This window comes from Ailuropoda melanoleuca, chromosome 11, assembly GCF_002007445.2.
Source record: "Ailuropoda melanoleuca isolate Jingjing chromosome 11, ASM200744v2, whole genome shotgun sequence".
Taxonomy (NCBI): Eukaryota; Metazoa; Chordata; class Mammalia; order Carnivora; family Ursidae; genus Ailuropoda; species Ailuropoda melanoleuca.
In genome coordinates, this window is record NC_048228.1 from 70247773 (window position 1) to 70274439 (window position 26667).

A 26667-nucleotide genomic window follows, 5' to 3' on the forward strand; every position below is an offset into this window, starting at 1 on the left:
GAGTGATCTTCCCCGTGCTCACATCTTGCTTCTTGTTTCCTAACAAACAGGAGACCGTGCGGGAAGCACTTGATTGTGATTGCATGGCCACCGGAGAAGCCGTTGCACACACGGTAAATAGCATGAGCAATTCATTCTTGTCGTTCCTTATAGAGATCCCTTCAGGGTTTTGTGTTTGTGTCTTGTGTTGTTTTTCAGAATGGAGAAGATAAAAACTGTTTGCCTGCTTCGTTTTTTCTTAACCCAACAGATTTCCAGAGCGGTTTAAGGGTAGCTTGTGAGAAAAATTAAGACCATCCAGAACATCTAAAACGACACAGTATTTTCCACTGCCGTATGAGACAATATATGGATTTCCTTTTTTTTTTTTTTTTAAGTAGGCTCCAGGCCCCAGCATGGAGCCCAATATGGGACTTGATCTCACAACCTTGAGATCAAGACCTGAACTGAGATCAAGAGTCAGATGGTTAACTGACTGAGCCACCCAGGGGTCCCGAGAATATGTGGATTTCTTGACAAGTGATTTTAAGATCCCCCAATATTGTGATGCTTTGAGTCTTTTAAAGACTATTCATGATTCATTACTGTATCAATAAGCTTACAGGCCAATTGGACACTTTTTTTTTTATGAGAAGAGGCTTTTTTTGGCCCATTTTTATTTTAGGTTGATTGTCTTTTACTTATCGATTTGTAGTAGTTCTTTATATATTCTGATATGAGTCCTTCACTGTATTATATATTACAAATATTTTCTCCCATTCTATGGCTTGTCTGTTTTCTATACTGATACTGAAGAATAGAAGTTCTTAATTTTATTGAGACCCAATTTGTCAAAAGATATTTAGTTTTTACTTCCGCAGTTACTTTTGGTGTACTGTTGAAGAAATCTTTGCCTATGCATAGGTCAAGATAATATTGTTCTATGTGTCTTCTAGAAGCTTTATCATTTACTTGATACATTTACATGATGTATCTCAAATTAACTTTGAGTGTGACCTGAGGCAGGGGTTAGGTTTATTCTTTTCCCTCTCCAACCGTATGACTATCTAATTGTTCCAGCACTATTTATTGTGATGGCCATTCCTTCTCACTGCAATATGGTGGCACTTTTGTCATAAAGCAAGCGACAGCATGTATGTGGGTCTATTTCTGGATGGGGGATCTCTACTATTAGCATATTCACTGCAAATGTTGTAGTGGATGCAGCATTGAATGGGCATCAGAAGACCTGGCTTCCAGGGCTGGTGTCTCCAGGGAGAGCCCAGAGACTTGGAATTAAAGAACAGTTTGGTCTGTTTGCTGCCACACTCCCTCTTGGCTTCTTGTACTCCATCCTATATGGATGGCACGTGGGCAACTTCTTTTTTCAATGCTGATTACATCATGGAGGATGCTGGATCCAGACCTATTCAGCTTCCTGATGGCCATCAGATTCTCCCTCTTGGTAATTTGGCTTGAGAGTAACAGAGACAACTAATTTGCACTGCAAGACGCTACAGAACAAGTTTTGTGGCTCCACGGGGGAATGCCAAGGCCATGTGCCAAGTTTCAGTTAAGGGAAAAGGTGTGGACATTGTCCAATGAGAAAGCCAGCTGGCCAAGCAGGAGTGTGAGGGGAAGAATGGAAAAAGGAATGGCGGAGACACCGGATGGGGGGGGGGCGACACAGAAAGATTGCTTGAAAGCTCTGTGAGAGACTCTTATTAATCAATCTTCCAACAGTTGCTGGAGAAAGAAGAGGAAAGATGAACAGAGGGGGGTCTTTGCAATCAAAACACTGTCTCATCCTGAGGCATTGCAGAGTGCTTTTTATAATTAAACAGAAATCACGTACAGATAGATTTTAATGATTTTCTTCTCTTCTTAGACCCCCAAGTAACTTTGAAGTGTGTTTTACACAAGATCTCACAGAGTTTGGATCCATTGCTGCAGTGCTGGGAAAACCCTGTTCTTACAACTGTCCCTTCCTCCCAGCCCTGCACTGGCACCAAATTGGAGCTGGTTTGCCTGGGTGAGGTGTGGACCTAAGAGCTTCACTTTCCCATGGGATGTGTATCTTTTTTTTCCCCTGCAAATCAACTGCATGTCTGTCCCTAAGTTACTCTATATTGCCATGGTAGTTTACTCTAAAAAATGTTTCACCACTGCCATAGGAGTCGTTTTGTGGGCTGTCATTTTTAAAGGCATTGACAAGAACTTTGCAGCAGGTATTTAAATGCATTTGCATTGGAAGGCACTCGCATCTTCAGAATTTTCAGCATTTCAGGATTTTGATAGATCAGGTAGGAAGCAAAATGGAGCATGAGAAATAAGGTCATGTATTAGTTTGCTGGGGCTGCCATAATAGAATACAACAAACCGGGGGGCTTAAACAACAAAAAATTATTTTCTCACAGTTCTGGAGGCTGGAAGACCAAGAGCAAGGTGCCCGAAGGGTTAGTTTCCTCTGAGGCTTCTCTCCTTGGCTTGTAGATGGCCACCTTCTCCCTGTGTCCTCGCGTGATTGCTCCTGTGTGTATGCACCCCTTCCTCTTCTTAAGATCACCAGTCATGTTGGATTCGGGCCTCACCAAAGAGCCTCGTTTTAACTGAATCACCTCTTTAAGACATTTATCCCCGCATACAGGGGATATCCCCTTACATTCTGAGGTATTGGGGTTGGGACTTCCCAACATATGAATTTGGGAAGATACAATTCAGCCCATAAGATGTGGTGAAATCTGTCCTGTCAAGGCAGCAAGGCTTCCTGACTAATCTTTCTATTGTTTTGGTGAGTTAGAGCAAGGAAGAATTGCTGGGGATTGGTAGACACACCCCATGTCAGCACCCAGACTGGGGCAGGCAAGGTTAGCCCACCTGTTGTAGAATGTCCCCCAACAGGGACTATCCTTACAGAAAGCATTATCAAAAGGCAACTTGTAATTATTGTGGTTCATGGACAGATGCACAGCTAATCTAAGATCTCATGGTTTTTTTCTCAACACCAGTGGGTAGGTGAGGAACAAACGTATCCTGAGCAGCGCAGGGGCACTGCTCTGGTTCGGGTGCCATGGTTGTTGTTTATGGAGAGGGACTTCTCTGTGGGGGACGGTCAGTCAGCGGGCCCAGAAAGGGAGATTAGTGCTTCCTGTGCTGAGAAATAGCTTCCCAGAACTCTGGGGATTTTGCCAGAGCCCAGCTGGTTCTCAGACAGGGATGTTAGACTTCTCAGGGGGGCCTATCAAAGGTCCCTCCTCTAACTGCTGGGTGGCCTGAGTCAACTTGTTCTCTGCCAATAATCTCAGCTCCAGATTTATGAATGATGAGAGGAAGCAGTTGAGTCCAAACTAGCTAAAACATAGTCTCTGTTGCCCTAGCAATCCGTCCAGGGGTTCTGATGATAGACTGTTTTGCCAAGCACAATTTACTTTATGTGCCGCTGTCAGCTGCAAGGAGAGGGGTGTGTGAAGAGGGTTGTAAATAAATTGAAGTTGGCAAGGAGAAATGGCCTCATATAAGAGAATGACCAATGCATTTACTTCTTTATTTATTGAGCACCTACTAGGGTCAGGGACTGTGAGTGGAGCTAGGAATACACCTCTGATAAAATAGACAAAAATCCCATGGGGCTTTCACTCTATTGGGCAGAGGCAGATAATAAAGAAAACCATTAAGTGAGATACATCTTATGTCAAATGATGATGTATAAAGTTAGAGAAAAATGAGGCAGGAAAGGGGAATTGGAAGTGTCCCAGGTGGTTGACAGCTTCACAGTTGTAAAGGGTGCCCAGAGAAGGCTTCACAGAGAAAGTGATATTTACTTGAAGTCTTGAAGAAAGCAAAGGAGGAAGCTATACAGCTATTTGGAGGAAGAATGTTCCAGGGAGTGGAGATGCCTAGTGCTATGACTTGAGACACATGCAGGAAAAGCGAGGAAGTCAGTGTGGCGAAGCAGAGAGAGGGGGGTGGGGCAAAGGTAGATGAGGTGGAGAGGCAGGGCACACACGTCACGCAGGGCTCTGTGGGCCTTTGTGAGGACTGGAACTTTCCCTGTGAGTGAGATGAGAAGCTGATGAAGGTTTTCTTCCCCCTTTAGCTTTATTGAGGTGTAACTGACAAATAGAATTGGGAGATAGTTAAAGCATACAACATGTGTGATACATGTATACATCGTGAAAGTGTTCTCCTCTCAGGTAACATATCTGTCAAGGTCAACTGGAGCAGCCACTGTGGAAAACAGTATGGAGGTTTCTCAAGAAATGAAAAACAGGAATACTGTATGATCCAGAAATCCCATTTCCGGGTGTTTATCCAAAGGAAATGAAAGAATTATCTGGAAGAGACATCTGTACTCTCATATCCACAGTGGCCTTATCCACAGTGGCCAAGATACAGAAACAACTGAGGGTTCTGAGCAGGAGTCTCATGACCTGAGCACTTTTAAAAGGGTGGAGAACAGTTCCAAGGGAGGCTAGCACGGAAGCAGGGAGATCAGTAAAGAAGCTACTGCAATAATCCAGGCAAGAGGCTGTGGTGGCTTGGACTGAGGTGGTAGCACTGGACTGGTGAGAAGTGGTTGGGTTCTGGGTATGTTTTGGACGTAGACTCATGAGGATTTACTGACAGCTTAGATGCGGGGTATGAGAGGAAGAGAGCAAACAAGGTTGACCTCCAGGTTTTAGACTCATAAAAACAAGAAATCTAGTGCTAAGGGGACTAGGAGTACTATCAGGAGGTATTTCTAATCAAATGGATACACTTTGGACTGATACTCAGGCATCATCCTAGGCTCCTCTATGATTACTGAAGTCTATAACATGCTAAACTCCTCCACTCTCACTTCAAAGTAACTTACACCTCTAACTCTCTCATTCATTCATTCACTCACTCATTCATTCATTGCATTCATTCAACCTTACCTCAGATGTCAACCGGGAACTCCCTATTCCTTGAGATCTAGATGAGATTTATTTGAACACCACATTTTATGGTATGTGCAAGTCCAATGGTCTTCCAGGGATTTCCATCAACTGACAGGGGAACTCTGGCTCTTCCGGCCTCCTCTGAGTCCTGCCTATGAGCTGCTACCTGTGCTGCCTTGGTTCTGCCCTTGCACTAAGCATCCATGACTGTTGGACACTGTACTAATGATTTGGGATGAGGTAACTGTTTCTTCATCTTTTCTAGGAGTAAGAATAATTTCCCTCATTGTCTTCTGCATAGGAGTTCAGTGGGCATGTCTGTGACTTAAGCTTGGCTTTCATCTCCAGATCTTATCTTGGAACAACCATGTCCTTAGATGAATCTGAAAGGCTCTAGGCAGAACTTGTTTGTTTTCCAGAGATTCCTCTGGCTGCTGATTGGGGAACGGACTGCAGGTGGATGAAAGGGCTCAGAGGCCCATGCCCCTCACCCTCTCCCACCATGTGATTGTCTGTACTTGCATCTTGCCACACTCTGTTAAAGGTGCTTGGGCTCCAATTACACACTTAGCCAAGCAGCTATTATGGCTTTTACTTTGCTCTCTTTAGCCCTGGGACCCAGCTATGGGGTCGGACCAGAGAGGGAGCCGAGTTGCCACCACCATGCTCTAAACAACTACCCTTCCTTCTAGTCACCACAGGTGTTTTATTGAGCCCCGTGGTTTTATCCAGCATTTTCTTCTGCCCATCAATATTTGGAAGGCCCACCCCACCAATTTGCCAAATGTACCCAGACATATCTGGCTGTCATTCGGACTCCAGCTGGAACCTACAAGTCTTATGAATAAGTTTCTTCATTACACTTGGACCTCAGTCAATGACATTTATATTGGTCTTGAGTAAAACTGCTTTTGCATAGAAAGGATATCCGTACTCTGAGATGAAGGTGGTCATAGTTAAATAAACTATGTGTGACAATTGGTTGTGTCTTTTAGTCTCCATACTCAATCAATTTCCTTAAAAAGTCATTTCTAAGTGTCCTGGCATTGCCAGGGAAAGAAGCCAGAATATCCCTGAGACTGTGCACCTCTCTGTCAATGCTCATGTAGGCGGGCACCTGAAGACAAAGGCCTGCTCCAGGCCCTGTCCTGTTGGCTTGCGGACAACGTGGAGAGTCTGAAGCACGCTTCTGGTCGGAGTCCACTGAGACCCAGGAAAGCTTGGTCAGTCTTTGTCAGACAGGAGCCTTTTGTGTAAAAACCAGAGAAAAAAAGTGCTATTATAGTTACTAAAATATAAAGCATTTTCCATTAGAACCATTTATTACTTATAAAATGTAATAGGGGTAAGAGTAATAAATGAGTAGCCACATAAGCTTGTGAGCAGCAAGAATCTGGTTTCACTGTTATATTTTTATATAATATAATACTTTATTAATGTGAGATCTTGACTGATCATAAGATTTTTTTCTGGTTCACTTTCTTGCAAATTTATTAGTTTCTCAAAATTTGTACTTTTAGTAACTTTATTTTCAAATGATATAAAAAGACATCAGTTGCTCTTGACAAATGCAAGAGTGCAAATAATTTGATCATTTTCAATTTTGAGAAGGTGTTTTTCTGTTGACATTACTATTATTGGAATTATTAAGATTATAGTTCAAACGCCAACCTACATTTTGATAATTCTTTCAAAATATAATTTTTAGTACATCTAGAGCTAATGATAATCACAGAACAATTTTCCTAGAAGGATTTAACCCTTCATATACATCTGCTTTGTGTAAGTCTGAGTTTAGTTTTAAGCGCAAATGTATACGTTAACATTTTAATGCTGCTTCCGATGGTTCCCATAGCGCGTGGGGGTAGTGCAAGAAACTGAGCGGCTTTGTGACGCAGGCCTAACTCAAAATGCCTGTTTGGCTTCATCACAGCAACAGTTAATTTTAAAATTGTCTTCCTCGTTAATAATTGGTTCGTCTGAAGGTTTCTGAAAATAGTGTTCTTTTCTATCACATGTGATGCTCTTTACATTTAACCTCCTATGCCTGTGGATATTTGCTTTGTGATGTTGCATCCATTTTCAAAACTGGAGTTTCTTTGAATTATAACAGCCTGGTCGTCTTCAGTGCAGTACCCACGTGCATGCCTCCGTTTTGTGGTGGTTTCCCGGCAGAGGGCCCTGCCTGATGGCCGCACTTCCGGTCCTGGTGCTCAGGCCGCGGAAGTTGGAATCTGTGCTGCTGGGGCTGCTGGGTGGCTCAGCGGGTTAAGTGGCTGCCTTTGGCTGGTGGGATTGAGCCCTGCCTCCGGCTTCCTGCTCATCAGAGAGCCTGCTTGTCCCTTTTCCTCTGCTCATCTCCCCCTACGCGTGTTCTTGCTTGCTCTGCTCTCTCTCAAATAAATAAAAAATCTTAAAAAAAAAAAAAAATCAGTGCTGCAGGGGGGCTCTGGAGAGGGACGTGCAGGCTGGCCCCCCAGCAAGGCCGTGGCCTCCAGGCAGAGCCCGGCTTCCTCCCGCGGCCACCAGCGCTGCTGCTGGGCTGCTGCTTGCCGCTCTGCCTCTGTGCCCGCAGCCCCCCTGTAGCCAGGTCCTAGCCTGGCTCCTCTGGGGTCGGAGTCCATGCTGCCCTGAGGGAGGCACACCCGCTCGGGGTGGCCGGGGGCATGTCTCAGGCCAAGCTGCTGCCTCCTGCGCCTGAGGGGGAGGGCGACTGCCGGGGCATCTCTGCCGCTCACACGCAGGCTCATTGCCCGATCGGATTCCACCTACAAAGCGCAAGGTCAAGGATAAAGTTACTAGGAGTTTCAAGACAGGGACAGCAGAGCATTAAATTAAGAGCGGGATCGTTTGGAGGGTGGGGTCCTGGCGGACGGCGGAGACTGCATGCCTGTGCAACTGGCCCGGGGGTCAGACGGCGCAAAGCTACTCTGTGAGCAGCGGGACTACAGGGAGGAAAGAGTAAGGGAGACGCGGGTGGCCAAAGGTGTCTCGTGCTTACGAGGTACGAAATAGAGCTCTTAGCCTCCTCCAGCCTCTCATCCCGCCCTTCCGCCCATCTCCAGGTCTCAGTAAATGGCTATCCCATTTTTCTAGATGCCCAGGTGCAAATCTTGGAGTTAGATGCCTCTGCTCTCTCTTATACCATCTGACTGGCTCTTCCTTGAAATTATATCCCACATCTGACTCCTTCTCGCCTCTTCTGCGGCTCCTGCTCTGCTCTGTGCTTGGGGTTCTGGAAGAGCCTCTGCGTTGGTTCCCATGCTTCTGTCCTTATCTCCAAATGTCCATTCCTAACAGGTCAGCTAGAAGGATCTTAGAAAACATTCTGTGGATCACTTTATTCACATGGTCAGTCATTTGATGGCTTCCCATCCTATTCAGATTAAAGCCCACTGGCCCACAAAGCTCTAGGTGATAGGCTCCCTGTTCACCTCTGATATTACATCCTCCTCTCCTGGCTTCCTGTCCTCCAGCCACACCTCCTCCTTGCGGTCCCTCCACCAAGCCACGCATCTACTGTATTTGCACTTGCTCCTCTCCGTGGGCAATGCTCCTGCCCCGGGATACTGCCCAATCAGCTCTTTCACTTCTTCTAGAGTTTCACTCAAGCATCTTCTCCGTGGGCGTTCCCTGACACTCTGGTAAAGGAGGCTCCCTCCTAGCACCTCCACCTCCCTGCTGTGTTTTTCTCCGTAACACCATCGTCAGGCATCCTACATATTTACTTTTTGTTTGTTTGTGGTCTGTCTCCCTCTTCTTGAATCTAAGATCAAAGGGGGCAAGGCTTACATTTCCTTTGCTCTCTTCTCAGCACCTAGAATAGGACTTGGCCCAGAATAATCACTCAGTAAACACTTATGAGATGAATGAGTAGGACCTTTGAAGCTTGGCTGGTTTTGTGAAAAGCATACTGATTTCTAGGTGGGACAATGAGGGTCGAGCATGCTGTGTTGTAATTGCAGTCTAGGGAGGCAGTTCTTAAAATGTGGTCTGTGGACTCATGGGGGTCTCAGAGACCCTTTTTCACTGTGTTAGCATTTGGACTGATAGTTCAGGAATGGTGGTGAGTTAACCCTCAACGATGCAGTACGGGTGAAAGCAGCATCTCCACACCGTCCGCCATGCACTCGCCAAAGCAGAATGACCGATTTCACTGCAGAATATTCTCGATGTGGAAACTACCCATTCTAAATCTCAATCCTTGAGTAAATAACAATGTAATAGTCGGTGTGAGGAATGGGAAGTATGCACGAAGCACCTTTGCTGTACACCGAAGGATAATGGCTGTCTCAAAGACAAGCTCTCGGGAGACCATTGGGTTGCATGATGAACAACCCACTCTCCTCAGGGAAAGTCTTTTTTTTTTTTTTCTTTTTTAGAGAATAGCTGACATAGAAACTGTGGTTATTTAGATTTGAATGTTTGGCAGACTTTTTTTCAGAAAATGAATGAAAAGAGGCTGTCACTTTGAGAAAAACAACGAAAAGCATCTGCTGGCAATTATAAAACTTGAGTTTTCAAGGGAAAATGAGAAACTTTGGGAAACTTGTATTCACCGCAGTGAGTTTGACAGCGTTCCAATACTTGCAGACTTCTTGATAAGATCAGTGATATATTATTGAAATATATATACGTATAAAATGTGTCAACATTCGAAAGATCTGTGTAACTCAGGGAACCAATATTTTCCAAATGACCAATGCATGCTGTTATAAAATGACACATGGAAAAAGATCCATTCAAACTATAAAAGGAACCAAGGGATTTTAATATAATGGAGTGTCAAAAATTCATTAATCTGCTTTCAGATTCCACACCGCAACTAATTTTTAAGAAACTACCACTTGTCAAGTTTTGATGTGGTATCAAGGAAGAATATCCACAATTACCTGAAAAGGCTATTAAACGATTTCTCCCTTTTCCAACTATGTATCTGTGCAAGGATGGATTGTCTTTATATAGTGAAACTAAAAACACATAATTCAACATATTAAATGTAGCAAGCAGATATGACAACCCAGCTGTCTTTTATTAAGCGTGACATAAAACAGATGTGTGGAAATATCAAGTAATGACACCTTTCTTGGTAATTTGTTTTAGAAAACATTGTTATTTCTTTAAATGGCTTTATTAAGGTATAATTGAAATACAATAAAACACCCATGTTTAAATTCTATGATTTGATAGATTTAACATATGAATACATCTGTGAAACCATCACCCCAAATCAAGATAATGAATAAAACCACACTCCCAAAAGTATTCCTTTTTAATCCCTTCCTCCCTCCCTATCCTGCCTCCCTCATTTCTAGGCAACCACTGATCTTTCTGTCACTCTATTTTAGCTTGCATTTTCTAGACTTTTATAAAAATGTAATCAAAGAGTTTGTGCACTTTTTTATCTGGCTGTTTTCACAGGACAATTATTTTGAGATTCACCTGTCTTTTTGCATGAATCAAAAGCTCGTTCATTTTTATGGCTGAGTATTCTTCCATTGTGTGGATATAGTGTAAGGTGTTTCTTCCTTCACCCATGCTATGGTCTGAATGTTCGTGCCCCAGCCCCCCAATTCCGATGTTGAAAAGCTAATCCCTAAGGTGATGTTACTAGGAGGTGGGGCCTTCAGGAGGTGATTAGATCATGAGGACAGAGACTTCAAAAGGGTATTAGTGCCTTTACAGAAGAGGCCCCAGAGAGTGTGCCTGCCCCTTCCACCACATGAAGATAGGATGAAAAGTCTGCATCCGGGAAGAGACCTCTCACCTGACCATGCTGGCCCTCTGCTCGCAGACTTTGTCTCTGGAAGTGTAAAACATAAATACATTTCCAATGTTTATAAACTACTCACTGTATGGTTTTTGCTTATAGCAGTCCAATGGAACTAAGAGACTTGCTGATGGGCATTGGGATTGTTTTCAGGATTGGGCTGTTAGAAATCAAGCTGCTGTGAACATTGGTATATAAGTCTTTGGATGGACATACACTTTCCTATCTCTTGGTGAATACCGAGGAGAGAAGTGGTTGGGTCATATGCTAGGTGTTTGTTTAACATTTTAAGAAGTTGCCAAAGAGTTTCCCAAAGTGCAAATGGTCCCCAACTCAAAAAAGTTTGACTTCACATTTTTCAACATTACTATGGTGCAAAAACTATATGCGTTCAGTAGAAATGACCTTAGAATTTTGAATTTTGATCTTTTCCCAGGGTGGGGGTGGTGTCAATACATTGACAACCATTATGTTTTTCACTTTCAGTATGGTAGTCACTACATTATATGAGATACTCAACACTTTCTTATAAATAGGCTTTGAGTTACGTGATTTTGCCCCACTGCAGGCTAATGTAAGTGTTCTGAGCACATTTAAGGCAGGCTAGACTAAGCTGTGATGTTTGGTAGATAAGATGTGTTAAAACGCATTTTCGACTTCTAACATTTTCAACGGATGATGGGCTTATCGGGATGTAACCCACTGTAAGCCGAGGAAGAGCTGTCGTTGTATCATTTTGTTTTTAAATTTTTTTAAATTTATTTTTTTAATTAGTGATTTTTTTAAGTCTGGTATAACTAACGTAGAGTGTTATATTAGATTCAGGGGTACCCTATAGTGATTCAAGAATTCTATACATTACTCAGTGCTCATCACAATAAATGTCCTCTTAATCCCCTTCATGTTTCACTCATCACCCCTCCACCTCCCCTCTGGTGACCACCAGTTTATTCTCTATAGTTAAGTCTGTTTTTTTATTTGTCTCTTTTTTCTTTGTTTGCTTTGTTTCTTAAATTCTACATATGAGCAAAATCATGTGGTATTTGTCTTTCTCTAACTGACTTACTTCGCTGAGCATTGTACCCTCTAGATCCATCCATGTTGCTGCATATGGCTAGATTTCCTTCTCTTTTTATGGCTGAATATTATTCCATTGGATACATACACCACATCTTCTTTATTTATTCATCAATGGATGGACACTTGAGCTGTTTCTATATTTTGGCTATTGTAAATAATGCTGCAATAAACATAGGGATGCATATAGCTTTGTGAATTAGTGCTTTAGTGTAGTTGTACCATATTAAATACCCACCAGCAGTATATGAGAGTCCAACTTCCTCCACGTCCTGACCAACACTTGGAATGGCTGCTCAATTTTGGCCATTCTAACAGGTGTGTATTGACATCTTCTTGGTATTTAATTGAATGACTAATCATGTTGAGCATATTTATTTATTTGCCATCTATACATATGTTCTCTGTTGAAGTGTCTAGTCAAATATTTGCCTATTTTCCATTGGGATGTTTTCATCATTTTCTTTTGAGTTTTAAAAAAATCTATTTTAGGTCAAAGTCCTTAATCAGATATATGATCTGCAAATATTTCTTCCCAGTCTGTGACTTGTTCTTTATCTTAACACTGTCTTTCAGAGAACAGAAGTCCTTAATTTTGAAGAGAACTGATTTTACCAATTTTTTACATTATGGGTCATGCTTGGAGTCTTATCTGAGAAATCTTTGCTTAATCCAAGGTCACAAAGATTTTCTCATATTTTTTTCTAGAAGTTTTATAGTTCTAGGTTTTACAATTAGGGATATGATCCCTTTGTAGGTAATTTTGTATATGGTTTGTATTGGAATTCATTGTTTTCCATATGGATATACAATCATTCCAGCACCAGTTGTTGAAAAAAAAACATCCTTTCTTCACTGACTTGCCTTTATACCTTTGTGAGAAATTGACCCAGATAGATAGGTCTGTTTCTGGACTCTATTCTGTTCTATTGACCTATTTGCCTCTCTTGATGCCAATATCACACTATGTTGGTCACTTGGCTTTATAATAAGTCTTAAAGTCAGATAGTGTAAGTCCTCAGATTTCTCTCCTTTTTCAAACATGTTTTGGCTAATCAAGGTCTTTTGCATTTCCATGTGAATTTTACAGTTAGCTTGCCAAAAAATCTTCCTGAGATTTTGATTGTAGTCATATTGTGTAGATTGATTTGCGGAGAATTGGTATCTTAACAATACTGAGTCTTCTTTTCTTTTATTTTTTTAAAAGATTTTATTTATTTGACAGCCAGCGAGAGAGGGAACACAAGCAGGCGGAGTGGGAGAGGAAGAAGCAGGCTCCTAGCGGAGGAGCCTGATGTAGGGCTCGATCCCAAAACGCGGGGATCACACCCTGAGCCGAAGGCAGACGCTTAATGACTGTGCCACCCAGGTGCCCCAATACTGAGTCTTCTAAGAACTTTTTATACTTTAAAAAGATATTTGTCTATAGGGTTTTTTTTTTCCTTGTAATGTCTTCATCTAGTTTGGTTACAGGTTAATACTAGCATCATAGAATGAGTTAGGAAGTGATCCTTCTTCCTCCTTTATTTTTATTAAGATTTTTATAAAGACTGGTGTTAATTCTTTTTAATTCTAAACATTTGGTAAAGTTCATCAGTGAAACCATCTGGTCCTGAATTTTCCTTGATGGAAGTTTTTTTACTGACTGATTCAATCTTCTTACTAGTTATGGGTTCATTCAGATTTTCTATTTCTACTTGAGTCAATTTTGGTATCTTGTGTGTTTCCAGGAATTTGCCATTCCACCTAGGACACCTAATCTGTTGGCATATAATTATTTAAAATATTGTCTTATAATCCTTTCTACCTCTGTAAGGTCATTAGTGATGTCCCCACTTTTGTTGTTGATTTTGGTAACTTGAGTGTTCGGTCTCTTTTTTTTTCTAGAATAGTCTGATAAAAGTTATCTTTCTAAAAAAGCAGCTTTTGTTTTATTGATTTTTTCTGTTGCTTTTCTAGTCTTTGTTTCATTTATCTCCACTCTGAACCTTATTACTTTCTTCCTTCTATTTTCTCTGGGTTTAGTTTGCTCTTTTTTTCTTTTTTCCCACCGAGGCGCCCCTGTACTTAGGTTTTAAATACGCTTGGACTATCTACCTTAATGGGGAATATGAAGATGCATGGTGTTAATGTCTCAACAGGAGACAACGTATTTCCATGTTAGACTTTCATCTTTTACCATGAAAGGCCTCTCGGGATTCTACAGCACAAAGGAATTTATCTCTCCAGGAACCACATTTCTAGAGTTAGACCCACTTTGGCATGGTACCAACATTAGCTGTAAAATATAGCAATGCAAACTAGAATGGCGAACCCGTTGGCTTCTTGACTCTGCAATTAAACATCAGGTCCTTCGTTTGACTGGAATATGTGACCTTTCCAAACTAAGCAGAGCCCTGGCATAACTGTAAACCTAATTTGTCTTTCTTATCAGTGAAGAAACAGGCAGAAACAAGGTCAAAGCAAGAGACCTCCTCCACTGGGATTGTTAAAAGCTATTGTTCCATAATTACTGTGACTAAGGCAACAAACAAACTCCATTGAAGTTGACAGCCACAGCAGATCAGTGCAGCTGAATTTCTGTAGCTTTCCCCCCCACATGTTCCCAGTGAAAGTATAGCATGTTTTCACAGAGAAAGCAAAAGAGGACAATAGACTATTGCAATTCCAGAAAAGCTATTGTAACATATTCTGCCAATATGAAAGAGGATGCATTTCATGTAGGCTTGTTTTAAAATGTAACAAAACATCACCATATTGGGGAAAGAGTTTATTCTCCATCCAAAATAATGAAAAGTGCAGGAGCGTTAAAAAGAAGTAACCTTTGCACTTAAACTAGGCTAGCCTTGACTGGTCTAGACTCCTGTAACTCTAACCCAGTTGAAGACTGTGACATAGGTATTCATGGCTTCCCTCCTCTTTCATGGCGCATGTTCCATAGTGCCTGCTTGAGAAATGTTTCTTAAGTCACACTGAGTTGAGCTAGTTCAGTTATCCAAAGTTCTCTTTTTATCACCGAGAACAGAATCGGGGAACTAATGGCAGTCGTTCTCACCCAGTGACATTCTTGAAATCCATTTTGTCATGGCTGTCTCTGCACTAGAAAAGTAGTCTCATGCCAGCCAGCCTCTGGACGTGGATACAGGCACTGCTGGAAAGATCTTCTCTGTCTCTATGTGATTGGCTGCAGATTCACAGTCTCACAAGAGTATTAGTGGAGGCAGGTAGGAGCATATTGTCCACAAAAATTTTTTGAGGCAATGTCCCTTGCTTTCCTATCATTGGCAAATGTTCTTTTATGAGATCAAAGACCATAGTCAAAGCAGCCCTCATTCTTTACAAAGATATTTCCACCTTTCACCACGAAGGGCCTCTCAGAATTCTGCAGCACAAAGGAATTTATCTTCCCAGGAGCCTAATTTAGGAGGAAACCATTTTATACTAGATCATTGAGAGTACTTTGCTTTGAGGCACTCAACAGATAACAGGTATTTACTGAATACTTACAGCTTGCCAGGCATTGTTATAGACGATGTGATGATGAATAAGATAAAGTCATCTGCCTTATGGAGTTTGATGAGAAGACAGTAGAAAACAAACAAGTGTATATATACTATAACGCTAAGTGGTGCAAAATCTTACGAAAAAACAATGCAGGATAAGACGTTAAAGAGTGACAAAGTTGCCAGGAAGACCTCCTTGAAGAGGTGACATTTGTTCTAAAGAGTACATGCAAAGCCGATGAAAGAACTTGGCTTATTTGAGAAATAGTCATGAGGCTAGTGCGGCTATTACATGAGCCAAAAAAAAAAAAAGACACGAATTTGGTGAAAAACATCAACACACATAACCAAGAAGCTCAATAATCCCAAAGAAGACAAACGTGAAGAAAAACACACCTAGACACATTGTCATCAAACTGCAGGTAACCAAAGACAGAAAGAAAAATCTTAAAAGCCGCCAAAGGAAAAAGTCCTATCACATACAGGAGAGCAGTGACAATAATGACAGCTAACTTCTCATCAGAAACCATGGAGACAGAAGACAAGGAACAACATCTTTAAAATCCTGAAAGGAAAATAGTCTGTCAATTGCAAATTCTATATTTACTAAAAATCGCCTTCAACAAGGAAGATGAGGTGAATGTGTTTTCATAAAAATGAAGGCTGAGAGAATTCTTTGCCAATAGACTCATTCATACTATAAGCAATGCTGAAAAAAGCTCTTCAGGTAGAAGGAAAATAAGACCAGTTGGATATCCAAAAGCAAGGAAGAAAACGAAATGGATAACATGTGGGTAGATAGAAAAGATTTTTTTTTCTTGATTGATTTATCTCCTCAATTATTTTAAATTATTTATCTCCTTAATTATTTAAATTATTTATCTCCTTAATTATTTTAAATTACAATTGATTATTTAAAGCATATTTTGAGTTTAATAACATGTAGAAGTAAAGTATAATACAATAACAACATAAAGGATAATAGGGATTATAAATGGAGTTTAGTAAGATTCTTACATTACACACTGAATGGTATCATAGTAATTCAAGGTATATTGTGAAAGTTAAGAACACATGTTAAAATCCCTAGGGCGACCAATGGGATCAATATAAAAAAATACTAACATGGTAGACATCAGCACAACCATATAAATAATTGGAGTAAATGTCAATGGTCTATACACCCTAATTTAAGGCAAAGATTGTCAGACTCATTTTTTTAATAGAAAAATTATAAAGGATTTACTTTGAATATAAAGACTAAGATAGTTTGAAAGTAAAAGGATAGAAAAATAGATAAAGACTAACATTAAGAAAGAAGATTTGGCTACGTTCGTATTGGACAAAGTAGACCTCAAGATGAAAGGATTACCAGAGGTAAAGAAAGACTTTCCATAATGATAAAGAGTCCAATCCATGAAGAAGACAAGTAAATCATAGATATGTATGCACTTAATAACAACACGAAGCACAACTGGCAGAGGTAAAGGAAGAAATAAGCACACCACAACTGGGTGTATTAACATTGGTTTCTCAATAATTGCCAGGAGACGGAACATTGGTCCTTGCTAATAGTCATCGGAGCAGTGGTTGCCTCTTTGGGGGCAGAGGGGAGGGAGGTTAACTAGAAAAGAAAACGAGGGGATTGTTTGGAGTGATAAAAAATGTTCTGTATCTTGATAACTTTTATAGACAGGTACATGCATCTATCAAAACTTCCACAATTTGTACTTAGAATATGTATTTTACTCGAGGTAAAATATACTCAGTATTTAAATTGAGCATATTTATAAAACCTAGTTCTAGGTATGTTATGGCTCTGATTTCTTGTTAGATACCAAAGCGGGGATATTAAAGCGTTATGTAAATTGGGTATGTGAGTCTAAGGTGCAGGTTGGTGCTGGAGTTATAAATTTGAGAGTCGTTATATAGAAATGGGGTTTATCCACAGGACCAAATCCGATCACTCAGATACTAAAAGTATAGAAGACCTCAGAGGACCAAGGTTTGAAGGGGCATGCTAACATGTAGAATAAAGGAAAACCATCAAAGAACACTGGGAATTATCGACTAGTGAGAGACAAGAAAACCAGCAGGATGAAGAAGTCAAATTAAGGAAGTGTTTCAAAGAGGACAGAATGATCATGTCATATTCTGTTTAGAGATACAGTAAGGTAAGTACTCACAACTGCCCACCCATTTCTCCAAGATGGAAGTCACGGGTAATTTTAAAAGAAAAGATACATAAGAATGTGGGAATGCAAAGAATGAAATCTTACCATCTGCGACAACATGGATGAACCCAGAGGGTGTTATGCTAAGTGAAAAAAGTCAGACAGGGAAAGACAAATGCCATATGATTTCACTTACATGTGGAATCTGAAAAGCAAAACAAAATGAACAAACAAACAAAAACAAACAAAGAGAAATAGATTCATAAATACAGAGGACAAATTAGTGGTTGCCAGAGGGGAGGGGTGTTGGCAGATAGGCGAAATAGGTGAAGGGGATTATGAGGTATAAGCTTCCAGTTGTAGAATAAAGAACTCACAGGGAGGGAAAGAACAGCATAGGAAATATAGTCAGTAATACTGTAATAACTTTGTGTGCTGATGGAGGTAACTGTGCTATTGTGGGGAGCAGATCCTAGTGTCTATCATTGACGAATCACTGTGTTGTACACATGACACCAATATAGTATTTTATGTCAACTATACTTCAATTCAAAATTAAAATTAAAATAATTTTAAAAAGGAGTGGTAGAATGCAAGTCTGATTGAAGTGGGCTAAGGAGAATGTATGAAGGGACAGTGAAGTCTAGACAACTTTCCAGGAGCTGTTTCTCTGGGTTTCTCAGATGAGATGACATCACTGCTTCTTACATTTGAACAATGCTTGTGCATTCGGGACACTGGAATCTGGAAAGAATATACACAGAACGGTGATGTTGGATGGGCACTTAGGAACGATATCCTCCCATGATTTTTAAGGGGAGTTCTACTCAAATACATAGAGCTGCCCCTCAAGACCGGATGGGGACGCGTCATGTCTTGCACATGCTAGTCCTTTAGTTCCTCTTCATAGTTATATTTTAAAAACATTTGTTTAAGTTTATTTGGAGTCTTCTCCAAATAATGAGCTTTGTCCTGTTTGTGAGAGGGTGGATGACGGATGGTCATTATCAATCTCTTTGGAAGCAAGCAGTCTAGCACTGACCCAATACTCCCACCTCACAGATGTAAAATGTCTCCATTAAGCACGCTCTTTGTTAAGGATCTCACTTCTCCAAGTATTCCTTCTAAACATGCCTGTTATTCTTCCTTAGAGAAATTCTGATAGATTCCTTTATCTGTTAGGATATAATTTCAATTCCCTGTAACAGAAATACAAAATAGCAATGGCATAAATGAAATAGAACTTTATTTCTCTCACACAGAAACGTCTGTGCTGGGATAGCAGCTTTGCTCTGCAAGATCACTGGGAACCTAGACTCCTCTCTTCTTGACCCACCAACTGTGTGGTGGTGTTCTCATCCCTGTGGTGCGAGAGGACTCACCACCATGAGTGTATTCCAGCCAGCTGGAATGCGGAAGGAGGAAGGAGGATGTGCAACCTTCCTCTTAAGGCCAGGACCTAGAGAGGCCCACATAACTTTATTCTCATCCCTGTGGCCAGTACCCAGTCCCAAGGATACCTAGCTTCTATGGTCTTTCTTCGGAGTGGCATTACGCTCAGCTAAAAAATTGCCCCGGGAATAGGAAGATGGACACCAATCTAAAACCAGCAACTGTTGGTTTTCCTACGATGTTTTAGATCTCTAGTGCTCCCTTGGAGATTGCCACTTGGGCAAGTGGCTGTCCTGCCTCTTATTCCACATCCACCCTTGGGATCATCACAGGATGAAGAGGTAGGGTGACCCTGCAATCACTCTTCCCACGGGCACAGCATCTCCTTTCATTTGTTTCACGTGTTTGACTTCTGCTTTAGATACAGTTTGAACAAAGAGGTATCCAGTTGTGGTGGTTAGTTTTGGGACTGAGCCACAGGGTACACGGATATTTGCTCAAATATTATTCTGAGTATGTCTGTGAGGATATTAACATTTGTGTCTGTAGACTGAGTAAAGCAGATAGTTTGCCTTCCCTACCGTGAGTGGGCCTCATCCAATCAGCTGAAGGCCTGAATAGAACAAAAAGACTCACCTTCCCCCGTGAAAGACAGAACTCTTCTGGCCCAACTGCCCTGAGCTGGGATATTGGTCTTTCTCCAACCTCAAACTCAAAGTGAAACATGGGGTCTTCTTGGGCCTTGAGTCAGCTGGTTTTCAGACTGGCACAGAGTGTTTCTTGTCTTTCAGGTCACCTTACAGATGAAAACACACTGTTTCACTACAAGGCGTATTCATAGGCTGCTTCTCAAGTGAAGTAAATCTTAGGCTTCACGTTATTTGAACAATCTCCAGAGAAACTGTATAATAAAAATTTACTTATCATGTGAAGTTTTTTCCTAGGCTAAAATGATGGGAAGAGGTGGAAAACAAACATATTTTGCTATTTTAATGATCGAACAGAACAGCCTTTAAAACCTGTCTGGTAGCTGAATTGGTGGTTGGATTCCGCAAGCAAATGCCAGCCTCACCAAAGTGAAAACACAAGCGTTAGAACAAAGAGGCAGTGTAAGCATTTTGCACTAAGCAGACGAAAATCCAGATTTGATTTGTCAAAACTCAAAAATAAATGAACTGCTTGCTGGGGCAGAGTTTATCTAAGTAAGACCATGCCCTGTTCTCCCTTGCGTGTGGGTGGAAGAGGAGAACTGTTGGTCTCTCTGGAGGAGACGCTGGGAAGAATCGTAATATCACTGGGTACAGTCACCATATTTTCTGTTCCAAAAATTAAGTCATGTCAGCAACGGTTTTTAGGAAGGAGTTAATGGAAACTCTAGTCTGATAATGACTGAAGTGTTCTGGGAATTTGTGCCAATTATTCTATATATATACTACTAAAAAACCCAACTTTTTTTGAGATATGATTCACATAACATAAAGTTCATTTTAAAGTGTACAATTCCGTGGGGTTTAGTATATTCACACTGTTGTGTGGCCATCACCACTGTCTAATTCCAGAACACCTTCATCATCCTAAAATGAGGCCCATTATCTATCAGCAGTGACTCCCCATTTCCTCCTCTCTCCACTTCCTGGCAAGCACCTATCTACTTTCTGTCCATTTGGATTTGCCTATCGTGGACGTCTCACAGACATGGAATCTTACAATATGTTGTGTGCTGTGTCTGGCTTCTTTCACTTAACATATAATGTTTTCGAGGCTCATTTACACTGTAGTAAGTGTCAGCATTTCATTCCTTTTTATGGCCAAATAATATTCCGCATTATGGATATACCACATTTTATTTGCCTGTTAATCGGTTGGTGGATGCTTAGGTGGTTCCCACTTTTTGGCTGCTCCCAGTACCAATACGTGAGTTTTTGTGTGGATATATGTTTTCAGTTCTCTTCAGTATATAACTGGTAGTGTAAGTGCTGGCTCATATAGTTACTCTATTTTAATATGTTTGGGAATTGCTACATTGTTTTCCTGAGGATGAGGATACACCATTTTATATTCCCACCATCAATGTATGATGGCCCCGGTTTCTCCACCTTCAAACCAACCCCCGCTATTATCTGTCTTTCTTTGTAATAGCCGTCCTGGGGCACGTGAAGTGCTATGTCATGGTTTCAATTTGCATGTTCCTCACGATTGAATGATGTTGAACATTTTTTTTCATTTGCTTCTGAGTCATTTTCTATCTCCTTGTGAGGTGCCTACTGGAGTATTTTGCCCTTTAAACAAATGTCATTGTCTGTCTTTTTAATATTGAGTTCTTGGAGTTCTTTAAGTTCTCTGTCAACTGTATGTATTGCATTTCTTTCCTTTCAGCGCTTAACTGGCTTTTTAAATTTTCTTAATGTCTTTCATAGGGGAGAAAATTCTAATTTTGATGCAAGTCTATTTTATCAAATTTTTTGTAATACTTTCTGTTTTTGGTGTCTTGTCTATGAAATCTTTTTCTCTTTCAAGGACGTGAAAACTTTCTTACATGTTTTCTTTCAGAGTTTTGGAGTTTTAGCATCTATGCATAGGCTTAGAATGCATTTCAAGTTAATTTTTCTATATGGTATGAGTTAAGAGTTGAGGTTTCCCTCCATATGGTATCTAATTGTTCCAACACTACCTGTTAACATTTCCTCACTGAATTTCCTTGACAACTTAGTCAAAGTCATTCTCCATAAAGGTCCTTGTCTGGACTCTTTATACTGATTATTCTGTTTTGATCCATTTGTCTAGCCTTTCACTAATACCATATGGTCTTGGTTTCTATAGCCTTATGCTTAGTCATGAAATCAACTACAGTAAGTTCTCAAACTTTGATCTTCTTTGCAAGATTGCTCGGCTCTTCTATGTCTTAGCTTTCCTACACAAATTTTAGAATCAGCTTATTATTACAAGAAGCCTGTTGGGATTCTGATTGAGATTGCTTTCAGTCTATGGGTTGATTTGAGGAAAAATGAGATCCTAATAAAATCGAGTCTTCCAACCCGTGAACATGACAACTCTACCGTTATTTCAGTCTTTATTTGCTCAGCTTTCAAAATAGAGGTAATGCATATTTTCCATTATGTCTATTCTTAAAAATTTTAGTATTTTTTGTTATAGTAAATGGTATCATTTTAAAATACATTTTTCAGTTTTTTGTTGCTGGTATAAATAGGTATATTTTATTTTATTTATTTTTTTAAGGATGAACATATATATGATTTATTTTTTATTTTTTGAATGTTTTTATTTAAATTCAATTAGCCTACATATAGTAATACATCATTAGTTTCAGACGTAGTGTTCAATAATTTATCAGTTGCGTATAACACCCAGTGCTCATCACATCACTTGCCCTTCACCCAATCACCCCATCCCCCCACCCACCTGCCCTCCAGCAATCTTCAGTTTCCTACAGTTAAGCGTATTTGATTTTAGTATATTGACCTTGTATTTTACAATCTTACTAAATTCGCTGGATTGTTTTAACATTTTCTACATATTAGGATTTCATTTATAGTCAATCATGTTGTCTGTGGATAAAGACAGTCCTACTTTTTCCTTTCTTTTGAGATTTTTGTCTTATATTTCCTTTTGTTGCTCTATTGAACCGACTAGAACTTCCAGGATGATGTTGGATAGAGTATTGACATTAGGTATCCTTACTTCAATCTTGATCTTAGGAGGAAGAAACTCATTCTTTCACCATTAAATATCATGTTATCTGTAGATTTTTCATAGGTGCCCTTTATCAGATAGAGGGTATTCTTTTCTATTTTTCTGAGAGTTTTTGTCACGAAGCCATGTTGAAATTTGTCAAAAGCTTTTTCTGCATCTATTGAAATGATCACATGACTTAACTCTTTCATCTTGTTATGTAGTCGATTACATTTATCGATTTTTTCAGATGTTAATTCTTTCTTGCATTGCTAGTATAAACCCAGTTTAGCATGACATATTTTCTTTTTTTATAAGTTGTTGGATTTAAAAAAAAGATTTTACACCTATGTTTTGAAGGATATTGATATTAGTTTTCTTTTTTTTTTTTTTAAGATTTTATTTATTTATTCGACAGAGATAGAGACAGCCAGTGAGAGAGGGAACACAAGCAGGGGCAGTGGGAGAGAAAGAAGCAGGCTCATAGCGGAGGAGCCTGATGTGGGGCTCAACCCCACAACACCGAGATCACGCCCTGAGCCGAAGGCAGACGCCCAACCGCTGTGCCACCCAGGCGCCCCTGATATTAGTTTTCTTATAATGTCCTTGTCAGACTTTGGATATCGTGTTACACTGGCCATATAATGTAGGAGTATTCTCTCCTCCTCTATTTTCAGACTATACGCAATCTTGTTACTATAACCTCCTCACATGTTGCAATTCACCAGTATGGCAGATTTTTGTTGAATTCTCTATAAGCGAATGCTGAGATGGAGTATGAGGGTGAAAGACGTCTCTTAGTGAACAACACCTATACTTGCAGAGGGAGGAGTGTGGGTTCAAGGTAGAAGTGAAACTTAGTGAAGGCTTAGCCAGCTGGCGAACCTTGCAGGCAGGGAGCTTTGGAGCCAGTCTTGCTCCTGAGAGTTTTTAGGCCTCGCCTTTATACCTTGCCTTGCAGGTAACTTCAAGGAGGCCCTGACAGCGGACGGGACAGCACTCAGCAGCCAAGGTGGTCCCCGCCCATCTTAGCCAACTGGGAATCTGAATTCTAATCTGTGTCGCTGAGCTCTTGGAGATGGCCAGCAGCCAACAATGTCCTCCTGTATCACAATCCAGAAGGTGCTGGGTCATTTGTGGGGCTCACCTTGTTCTTTTCCCTTCACTCGAAGATCACAGTTCTGCATTTCCTGTAGGCAAAGAAATCAGTTGTTTCATAAATCTTTTTCAGTTTTATACTTGTTTTTAATAGGAGGGTTGATTCAGGACCAATTACTCCATCATTTTGGGAGGAAAATCTCTCTTAGTTAGGCTTTTGATAGCCTCTTACGTAGATATTTACTTTCATTATCCTTTCTAGAAATTTATTTTTGACACAGCATTATCATTGAAAGATGCATTTTTCCATAGCTGACTAAAAACGTTTAAAAATCTTGGAAACACAAAAGGCAGCAATAAACCCCAATCGCAGCTCAGAATGTTTTGCTAATGTAGGTCTCTCTTCAGATGTTCCCTTCTCCTCCTATCATCACGATAATATCCTTTAGAAAAAAATAAAACGGATCACATGAACATGTTTCAGGGCAGATTTCCAGACTCCTCAGCCCAAACAGAGGAGATCCATTGCACCCTGCTTCACAGTCGAATTCTGGTCCTGGGCCCCTTCAGCAAGAACCCTCACAAACCGGAGTGGCGTTACGGCATTGCCATCGTGGACTCTGCTGGCCCGCTCCTTCCGGCTCTAGGCATTCTTTGTACCTACAAATGACGGTGGGCTGGGAAGTCAGACCTGCGAAGCTTTAAGGTTCATGCTTCTCAAGAAAGAATACTTGGGATAAAAATTGTTGGCTAGAATGAAAGGAAGCAGGGGATGGTGTGGAGAGGGAAGAGCTTTGGACCTATTTCATTTTTATTTTTGTACAGTATGCTAGGTGTATGGTAGGCGCTCATATAGAACATAGACACTCAGTTGTTGGTGGATATGGCATTTCAATATTCAGTATAACTGGTACTTTTCCATTCTTAGCAGTCAGCTCATTTCAGCCCCACATTTCCTTGTGGAAGGAATCGTTGCTTTATTTTGGCACTTTTGAAATAATGGCAGGCATTGTGAATGCAGAAGCAATAGCCACGGAATGGAAAAGAATTATCAGCAAGTGAGATTTCTAGTGTGGGTGTTGAAAACTAATGAAGTGCTGTATTATTCGGTGTTCTGCTCTAGAGAACTTTTGATATTCTTCTTCTTTAGTTAAATTTGACTCTATTACTTATTATCATTGCAGAAATGTGAAGAATAAAAAGTTCAGAAGCCATTTGTGTTCAAATAGAGTGCAATTAAAAAGTCCCAGGCAAGCATTAAAGCTCATAAACAAGAGAGCGAGCAAGAAGGAAAATGCAAGAAGCAAACGTTGAAGCAAGTTATAACCTGCCAGAGAGGAGAAAGGCAATAGAAAATCAGAAAGGGAAAAAAAGGAACAGTTATGACCACTAATTAGCAAATGGAAAAAGATAATTAGCTTCCCCCCAAAGGCTGAATTAGGAAAAAATGCTTCTTCAGTTTCAACAAAGAAATTCCAGGCAGTGACAAGCTCTTAAACTTACAATAAGAATTGATGAATAGAAAAGAATTGCTATCAGGATATTTCAGAGAACAAAGAAATACATGAGTCCAAGATACAATTAAGAAAAAAAAAAAAGCTAGTGGACTAAAAAAATGCTGCCAAAGGTAGAATATGTCATCGTGGTCTTATACCCTCTTTTTGTGTTTTCCACGGCTATTTTGATTCTTTCATTCAGGATTGCCAGATCCTTCGTAAATGTTTCTCCGGAAGACTCTTGTGGCTTGAGGGTCACTGCCATCTGTCAGAATCACATCCTCAAAACATACACAAATGGATCTCTTACGGATCTTCGTTTTCAAGATGCTTCTGACTGGCCTCATCTATGGTGTGATATTATCTTGATTGCGGCGTGATGGTAACTGTGACTATGACCGTGAACACTGAGACAAGACTACAAAGCAAAATTTAAACCAAAATTGGCTAAAGAAACTTTAACTATGCAACTTGTTCTTAATAATAAAAATAGTTGCTGTTTCTTGAGTGCCCAGTAGAGGCAGGCCCTACGCACGTAATGTCCGGCTTTCTCCTCACAATAATCTTAGGAGGTTTGGGTGGTGATCCTTACTTTACAGATGAGGAAACCCAGTCAGAGTGATTCAGGAACTTCCTCAATGTCTCATGGCTGAGAAGTGGCAGAACTGGACTTGACCCAAATTCTTCCTCACCAAACCAGGTGCTCATACCCCAACACAATGTTACTGTTTGTGAGACCCTTTGAAACTTTAAGTGCTTTTACATGACAGATGACAACTAGCCATGTCTGATGACACTTTGAAACAGCTGCTGTGATAAGAGAGAAGAAAAGAGTGGGGTTGAATTTCAAATCAGGGGTTAGATTCTAAAGTCAGTGAATAAAGTGAAAATACATAGCTCATAGACAAAATAAATTTTGACTGGCTGTAATGGGTTAAGCACGCTCCACCCTGAACACATATGCAACTATCTGAGAACCCTGAGGAGTAAATACTAGTAGGCATATTGGGGCCAAAAAGTAAAATCTTTTTTTTTTTAAAGATTTTATTTATTTATTTGAGAGAAAGAGAGAGAGTATGTGAGCATGAATAGTGGGGGAGGAGCAGAGAAAGAGAGGGAGAAGCAGGCTCCCCACTGAGTGGGGAGCCCGATATGGGGCTCGATCCCAGGGCCCCGGGATCACAGTCTGAGCCAAAGGCAGATGCCTAACTGACAGAGCCACCCAGGTGTCCCAAAAGTGAATTCTTGAGGAATGACTGATACAGGGATCAATTTCTTCCTTTATTTTGGAATCCACCATTTTTTCTGGTTCATAATTGAGAGCAGACTGCATCTTGGAATGATGCCGGAGGTACCAAGAAAACCCTTCACTTTTGTGCTAGTGGACAAGGAAGTAGGACCTGTGTAAGGCAGAGCATGTGGAAGAAATGCCCCTGCATTTTCTCTCCTTCTCGCTCTCCCAACCCTACTGTGAGGCCAGCCCCCATCGTGACGCTGTACTTCTGGATGCAGCAGAGGGTGTCCATGAGCTAAACCTCAGATCTAAAACACAGACATCTAGGTCTC

General features: G+C 40.6%; 1 long non-coding RNA gene across 1 annotated transcript; it reads left to right on the top strand.

The window, feature by feature from the left end:
* Positions 1 to 25058, top strand: LOC117804320. The gene is made up of 3 exons (XR_004628660.1): positions 1 to 113; positions 23469 to 23629; positions 24790 to 25058. It is a non-coding gene; the product is annotated as an uncharacterized LOC117804320 (long non-coding RNA).
* Positions 25059 to 26667: the final 1609 nt, after the last annotated feature.